The 8,074-nt window shown below is 39.4% G+C and overlaps 1 long non-coding RNA gene across 4 annotated transcripts in view; it reads left to right on the top strand.

Moving 5' to 3' along the window:
- LOC111606495 overlaps positions 1–5,000 on the top strand; it is a 10,398-nt gene extending 5,398 nt beyond the window's left edge. For 2 of the 4 annotated variants that reach the window (XR_002752039.1, XR_002752036.1), the window contains 2 exons: positions 3,873–3,977; positions 4,124–5,000. This is a non-coding gene — a long non-coding RNA (uncharacterized LOC111606495). Of the gene's footprint in view, positions 1–1,415; positions 3,978–4,123 lie in introns of all 4 variants that reach the window. The other 2 variants (XR_002752038.1, XR_002752037.1) reach the window with 2 other exon arrangements.
- Positions 5,001–8,074: the final 3,074 nt, after the last annotated feature.

Below are 8,074 nucleotides of genomic sequence, written 5' to 3'. Positions count from 1 at the left end.
GTCCTTCATAGCAAGACAAAGGAAGCTAGCAAGATGAGACTGTCATCTCTCATTTCTCAACAACTTTAAGATTAGTCCATAGACAGTATCATCCATTATTACCTCCATAAACATTGCTGGGGTCGCTTTGGGGTTGCTCTCTGTTCAACACAGAAGTTTGTTGGCTCGTCACCAAATTTGATTTTTAGCATTACCGCTGTCGCTAAGCTAGTCAAAGATAACGTTATCTAGAGCTATCATCAGAAATAGTTCCCTGACCTGTAGCAGTATCTTCTTGGAAAATGATTTGAATACTTGAATGTGGTGAACACTAAGAAGCTAGTGGTACGCTATATGAATCCACCGCATCAGCTCCCCTGTCGGGAAAACTTTCAAACAACAATGAACCCCGGATACTTTGTATTACACAATATTTGATGCTACTGCACAGGCGACTCAAAACCCAAAACGTTTACTCCGTTCTTCACAAACCTAGATTTCATTACCAGTTAACAGCTTATCTACTGCCTTAACTTTACATAAAAACAAGAACTCTCTTTGGCTTTACAACACAGTTCCCTATGTAGTAACAATTTGTGGGGAAATTGTATTCGGCTTTTTTCTGCTAACAGCACTGTTTCCTATGGATAAGAGTATTTTCATTTTGAGTTGTTCTAAGTTGATAGACATCTAATGTTGGCTAGCTGGCTAGCTGCTAGCCATCAACCACTGTGAGAACTTCATTGGTTTCTAGAAAGCCCACAGCGTTATGACAAGGAAACCATACCAATGCTGTCACATACAGTAAGCTAACTTTTTAAAGCTGTTTACAAACTTAATGTCTTGCTCCAACACAGAGACTTTCTCCACCACAAGTCTAATAAGACCTTTTAACTTTACTGATGTAATACCTTCAACAACAATTCCACTTTGACTGGACACACAAAGGACAAGAATACACAATGATTGACTGAACCAATGCCTTTAGCTAAATTGTGATGCAAATATGTATTGTGTCCAAAGTTAATAGAATTGACCCACCAGAAGGTAGTACAATTACAAACCAAAATGGTTGTTTCACATTGAAATCATTAATTAACTAGGAAATTCGTTTTTTCAGTGTAATGAGTCCCAAACCCGACATATTTTGACCCCTCTGAGTATGAGATGTTGTGAAGAAACGTTTTCCTTTCGCCTGTTCAAACTGAGCCCTTCAGAGTGAAGAGGTGTTACTCTACATATTTGCTCACCATAATGAGATTTACTCTTTCACAAGCAAATACATCCACCAGCAACCAGCAGCTGACAAACTGCTATAAAATACTTGCAGATCCTGGTGCTTGATGTGTTTACAAAGTCCCTCAACCTCAATAAGTTGTTGGTTTTTTTGTAGAATAAATTTTTTTGTGTCATTTTTTTTTTTTTTTTTACATCAGCCGCCTGGTGCAGCAATGTGACAGAGAGGGGCAGCGCCGGAGGAGGCCGGGTGTTCACTCTTCCAGGTAGATGGGTCGATTCATGAATAGGGAGAAATAAATATAACGGGCGCATATCCCCAGGCTTTGCACATGATGCGCACCTTAACTTTCCCCAATGACTCTCTCACAGATTAAAAAAAAAAAAAGTTACTTTTTCAGCGCAATCAGTCCATTTCTCCTTCCAGTCCCTAAATAAAGCGTGTGCATAAGTCATTAAGCTGCTTGTGTGGAGGAAAAAGGTGCTCTCAGGCATGAATGAGGCCAACCCAATGGCCAGCCAGGGTCTTCCCAAAAAAAACATATTCTGTTTCGGATTCGTCTGTCCTGGCTGATTAACCGGCCGGGGCTCCAGCATGTTAGATGGGAGCTGTGGAGATGGCCCTTTAGCCTGGTGTCACAGGAGCTGACAAGATGCAATTACTGCGGCTGACACGTCCAACCCCAAAGCTCACTAATGTGAGAGATGTGGAAACCGCAGACAATTTCTCGCACACTATACAGCGAGAGGCAGCTCTGCGGCCAAGGAGTCCCATTTTAAACGCGGCTCTGCGTGACGCCTTTCACCAGTAAAACAGCCGCTTATTCAGCAGATGAAGATATGGCGCGGAGCATCATGAGACTGTATGTAAACGCAGGACAACAGAGAGCTAGTCTGCTCGGTTTTGAAAGAACATACACTATAAAAAAGGAATTTCGGAGATTATCTATTACTCAGAAAATTATTATTATCATTATTATTATTATTATTATTAGTTTTGATAATCAGTTGGCTGGAATACAGTTTAAGGAATTGATTCAGTCGGTAAACTAATACTCATACATGACTATATTAACTTAGCAAAAAATGAGAACTACATAGAAACATTTGACTGAGGAAGTTTCTGTGCTTAAGTTTGGACCCAGTTTTAGCTTGTTACCCATCAGTGCTAACGCTAGTTTGAAAGCAGTAAGGGGAGCTGAACCACGAGGAAATGATTGCCAACGAACAGTGACCTCTAGAACACAACGTGTTTGTATGTCAAAAAAAAAAAAGTATGTTGTTATTATTTATTGATTCTTGATAGAGGATACAAAAGCGATGGTAGGTGATCTTGATCATTAGGGGGGGAAACTCTTTTAAAAGAAAGCCGTGAGATTTGAAACAACGCGTTTAGGTTGTTTCAGCTGTGAAACACACAAACTTTTACTTAAAAATGTGAATGACTTATAACAAAATAAAATGTATATAAATGAAATTTTCATCTGTCAAATAATAAAAAAACAACACTTTTTCAGCTAAGGGTAAATGATAAAGCAAATGAATTATTTACATGTAATGAACAGGACTTTAAAAAAAATCTTATATGGAGAAACTGGTGTCATTTGCATAGAAGTTTTTCAGTAAGCTTGACAGCTAAAATACCATTAAATCATTTTTAAAAACTACTTACCCAATTGAATAAATTAAAATCTGATTATTATTGTTTTGATCACCTGTTGTTGTTTTTTTTTGTTTGTTTGTTAAATAGAAACAAAATAAAATAACTAAATTCGGACTAAAACAGAAATAGATCTTTTAATACTGAGTTTTGCCTCACGGCTAAAAAGCTCAGCTTGCTAGCATGGTTGCCTTTAGCATTAGCTCTGTCACTAATCTAGTTGAAACTGGATATGAACTTCAATTATTGCTCCTATACAAAGACTCTCTAAAGCAGATACTTTATGGAAGCTCTTAACTCAGTTTGCATATTCACTAATAATAAAACCCATCTAGACAGAGGAGCCTTAGCATTGCCTTAGCATTAGCATCTGTACTCTGTACAGAGTAAATATCAACAACATATTCAGATAAATCTAGTCCAAACGTTTGGGTGAGATTTCTTTCTGACATAAAGTGAGAGTTGTAAGAATTCAACCATTACTGGTCAACACATTGCAACCAGCTTAAGTTAAACATTATATGGCTAATACGTAATATCCTACAAAATAAATGTTTTAAAGTGCACGAGTTATGTACTTAAAACCAGACCTTAACTTCAATCAAGACAGAAACAGGTCGTCATAAAGTAAAAACTATTTAGTCAAATGCTTTCAGATTTGAGGTACTTGTCTTGAAAAACGTTTGAACATGTCATCTTTGTTTTTGGAGCGAATGCATTGTTATACCATTGTTTTTTGCTAACACCTCTAGCACCAATAAACAATAATCACCTATACATATCAGTACAAAGGCTGTTCCTTTTAGTATTTCAAACTTTAGAGTTTGGATTAGTATAAAAGTGAGCTATAAGCATTATATCCCACTGAGGTGTGAACGTTTCTTCCTGTCTCTGATTTGACAAATTCCATTAGATTTTCCCATGACGTAAACTGTCACCCGGTTCCAGTTTAAAACCCACACTAGCTGCTTGTCACTCTCATTTATTCCTCTCCCAGGATGCAGAAGTTGCGCCTCCCGAAGCACAAAGACTCCGTTAAAGCTTCTAAAGTCTCCAATCAACCAACATGAGTGATCCATAGCTGAAGTGTCCCTCCTACTCTGTATGTAGTATTTGTCGCAGTGATCCAAATACCATTGTCTCACATTTTGATTGTTGCTTTTGCATGACCAGCAAGTTCTTCTTCTCTCTCTCTCTCTTTCTCTCTGTCTGTCTCCGCGTTTCTCTCCTTCTCCTCCTTGACTGCAGCTTTTGACATTACTCCACTCGATTGCCCGTTTACCCCCGAGTCAAGTTTGAGGCGGGCATGAAGTGTAAAAGAGGTGGGCCATGTCATATCCGCTCAGTGTGCATGGGATTGTTGGCATGCACGGCGGTGATCATTGTTCAGGGAGAACAATTCTTGCTCAGAGCAGGCAGGGAAAAGTGAGGAGAATGGTTGAGAGCTGGGGCTGATGAAACGATTTGTTCACAGGTTTTTCCTCATCAGCAGTGGCAGTGTGATTATATCACAAGCACATTTTTTTGCCTGCTTGTTTGTTTTTAAGCCACATTTGTTCATAGACAAAATTCCACCATCAAATTTGCTAAACTTGAGTAACATTTCCCTCTCCTTCCAGGACACAAAGGTAATTTCAGTATAATATGATGCATATTAAGATATTGAAATACGTATATATTATCTATTCTACACTGATAAAACAAAATATTAGAATTGAATACGTACAATTGATGAAGCACTTTGCATATATTCACTTCGGAGGCTTTCTGAGTTGAATGATTTAAGCTCGACAGTCAGCATGTAGATTAGTTACTCAGCTAGTTAACTAGTTAGCACGGTTCTTTTCCTTACTTGTCCTCCACGGTGGGAAAGAAGAACAAAAAACTATTTTTTGTGTTTAAAGAGTGAAATGTTACTGATACAATTTAGTAAATCTTTTCTAACAAGATTTTCCCTACCAACAAAGTTATGCCACTTATTTCTTCATGGTTTATCTGCACGTTAGCATGTTCAACAGTAGCTTTAGCTTTGTTGCTAAACTACTTCAAGATGGATACAAACTTAAATTGTTGTTGCAGTGCACTATTTCAACCAAAAATCTCCAGGTAATTGTTAATTTTAAGATCTTCATATCATATTATATATATATATATATATATATATATATATATATATATATATATATATATATATATATATATATAAGCTTTAATGTGGGTGTATAAGGAATAGTGTAACCCACATTGCGTTCAAGGATTAACAAGATTTTAAATAATCCGAATTAAAATTTATCCAAACAGTTCTTAAAGTCTAGCTAGGTTCGGCTACTGGAGGAGATGGCAATTTGTAAAGCACAGAGACAGTAAGATGGTGCAAATTGGTGAGTTGTATTTAGTATTTACAATATATATACAATATATATACACATTAGTCCATAGTGTAAAGGAAAAACAAGTTAAAGTTCCTTATACCAAGGACGTCCACCAGTCTTTGTTGATGATGAAAAAAAACCAAAATAATCCACTTCCTTCAATGGGGACTTGAGCTGATCCTCCAATTGGGTCGGAAGAATGTTCCCAGATGATAAGTCTTGTGTTTCGGTATCCTGCTTATTTTAGCTCGCCAGTCTGGTCGGTGAAACCAGACAATCCTTGCTATTGTCAAGATCCCTCCAGCCACTCCTTGCGCGAGGGATCTGCAACGCACCTGGCCTGTATAAACAGACCTAATTAATCAGTTACATGTGCAGACGTTTCATAAGTAAATATAACTTATGCAACCAATATTGTTACGCAACAAATCAATATACAATCACAACAGGCTGGAAGACTAGTGCTAGCATACTAGCTCCCTACCAAACACTCACCAGTTCCCTCTTGACTAACCGTGATTCTTGCAACGTTTGGTTGAGTAATCACCCGGCTGCAAGTTAACAGACACACACGATTGAAAAACAGACAATAGAGATCTGAAAACCTCGTCGGGAACAGACCAGAAGCCTACCTGCACATCAGAGTCCCGCAGCGTTTCCTGCCTAAGCTGCGATTTGCAGCCATATAAACTGTGCTGCCAATTTAGGACGCTGATGTGCAGCTGTCACATGACGTCAGAGCCACGCGAGAACACTATTGTTCTCGCCTGGTTGGTGTTAAATAAATTAAGGGGAAGAGGAAAAAATGTTTAAGTAACCCTTTAAAAAATAAATCTAACAAAATGGAAAATAAAATAAATAAACTAAATCTAATATAGAAAATGATCCTGGTTACATCCTCCCCTCTTTAATTCCTGCACGTCCCGTTGCAGGGTTATTTAAATTAATTTTTTTTTCTGGATATTCACATTAGAAACTTGACTAAGAGCCTCAGCGTACACATTTGCCAAACCATGCAATAGAGCCTGAACTACTGAAATGAGTGGCTTACCCAACACAGGATATGTTAGACGACTAGGAGGTTGACGCTGTCGATCTGATCGCCTGGGCAATGTTTCAGACTCAATTGAGTTATAGGGTGAGCTGACACTTGCAGGACCTATAGATGACTCAGATTGAACGACCAGATGACCCTCAGCGTCAGGTTCTTGAACTTCAGGTAAGTGTTCGTCAGGTACTTCTCCCTCCATGTGTACTTTCACAGGCTCAGCTACATGTGGTTCAGAAAGTTCCTCTGCCTCAATCTGTTCCACAGGTAGCTTGTCTTCATAGTGAGACAGTGATGAATCAGTTGTTAAACAGGATTTTTCATTTTCAGATGGACTAGCAGTCTCAAGGTCTGTACTCTGAATTAGAGGTACAGGATGCTCTGGTGCTTCAGCATCACTTTGAGCCAAAGGTGAAATAGGCTGCAAAGTAATGGATTCGGGTGATGACTCGAATTTTCTCACCTTCACACTGAATCTGGTTGGGGATGGGATGGAAACTTCTGGCACATATGGCTCAGCATCCTCATCCTCCTGCATCGCATCAGGAACATCTGGATGGCAACCATCCTGGCTGCGAGTCTTTCGTTGTGAGGCAGGCATGGAGATGGAAGGGTCTTCTGTGGAGCAAACTGGCAGGAAACCACAAGGAAGCAACAGGTCTCTATGTAAAGTACGAGTTGGTCCCTCTTTGTGTTCAGGTTGTACAGTGTAAACTGGTACATTTTCAGCTCTGTTAACAACTTTGTACACCCCTGGTTCCCATCTATCTGCCAGCTTGTGCTTACCCCTCAGACGGATGTTGCGAACCAGTACTCGATCTCCTATCTCCAAACTGCATGGTGTAATTTTCTGATCAAAACGGGTCTTGTTCTTTGCAGCTGATTTGAGGGCATTCTCAGAAGCTAGTTTGTAGCTTTCTTTCAGGCTGGATTGCAGATTCTTAACATACTCTGAATGAGAGATGGATGATTGTTCTCTGACGGGTAAACCAAAAGCCAAATCCACAGGAAGACGAGGACAACGACCAAACATGAGTTCATAAGGTGTGAACCCTGTTACCACATTTCTTGTACAGTTATATGCATGTACTAAAGGTTTGACATACTCTCGCCATTTTGACTTTTGTTTCATTTCCAGGGTTCCAAGCATATTGAGCAGAGTGCGGTTGAAGCGCTCGACTGGATTCCCTCGTGGGTGGTACGGGGTAGTACGGCTTTTCTTCATGCCTACAACTTCACAGAGCTCTTTAATGAGCTTGGACTCGAAATCTGTACCCTGGTCTGAATGTATACGCTCTGGAATTCCATAATAAACCATAAATTCATTCCAGAGGTACTTTGCAACCGTCTTTGCCTTCTGGTTGGGGGTAGGAATGGCAACTGCAAATTTGGTGAAGTGATCAGTAAGAACAAGAATGTCTTTAGTATTACTACTGTCAGGTTCAATGGTTAAAAAGTCCATACATAGCAGTTCAAGTGGTCGGCTTGTTTGAATATTTATTAATGGAGCTGCTCTTTCTATTTGAGCTTTACGCCTTATGCAACGACCACAGGTTCTGACAAAAGTCTCCACCTCTAATGTCATTTTGGGCCAAAAGAAGCGTTGGCGCACCAGATCAATTGTTCTTTTCGATGCCCATATGCCCCATATCATGGTGCAAGCTCTTTAAAACAGTTGGTCGTAACTTGGGCGGTAGGATTAACTGGTAGATAAGTTTATCTCCATCATGTCTTCTCCGATATAGGATTCCATCCACCAACTCTAACCTGTTCCACTCT

Source organism: Xiphophorus maculatus, chromosome 22, assembly GCF_002775205.1.
Source record: "Xiphophorus maculatus strain JP 163 A chromosome 22, X_maculatus-5.0-male, whole genome shotgun sequence".
Taxonomy (NCBI): Eukaryota; Metazoa; Chordata; class Actinopteri; order Cyprinodontiformes; family Poeciliidae; genus Xiphophorus; species Xiphophorus maculatus.
The sequence above is the reverse complement of the archived record's forward strand: the minus strand, read 5'-3'. Positions and strand labels throughout refer to the sequence as shown.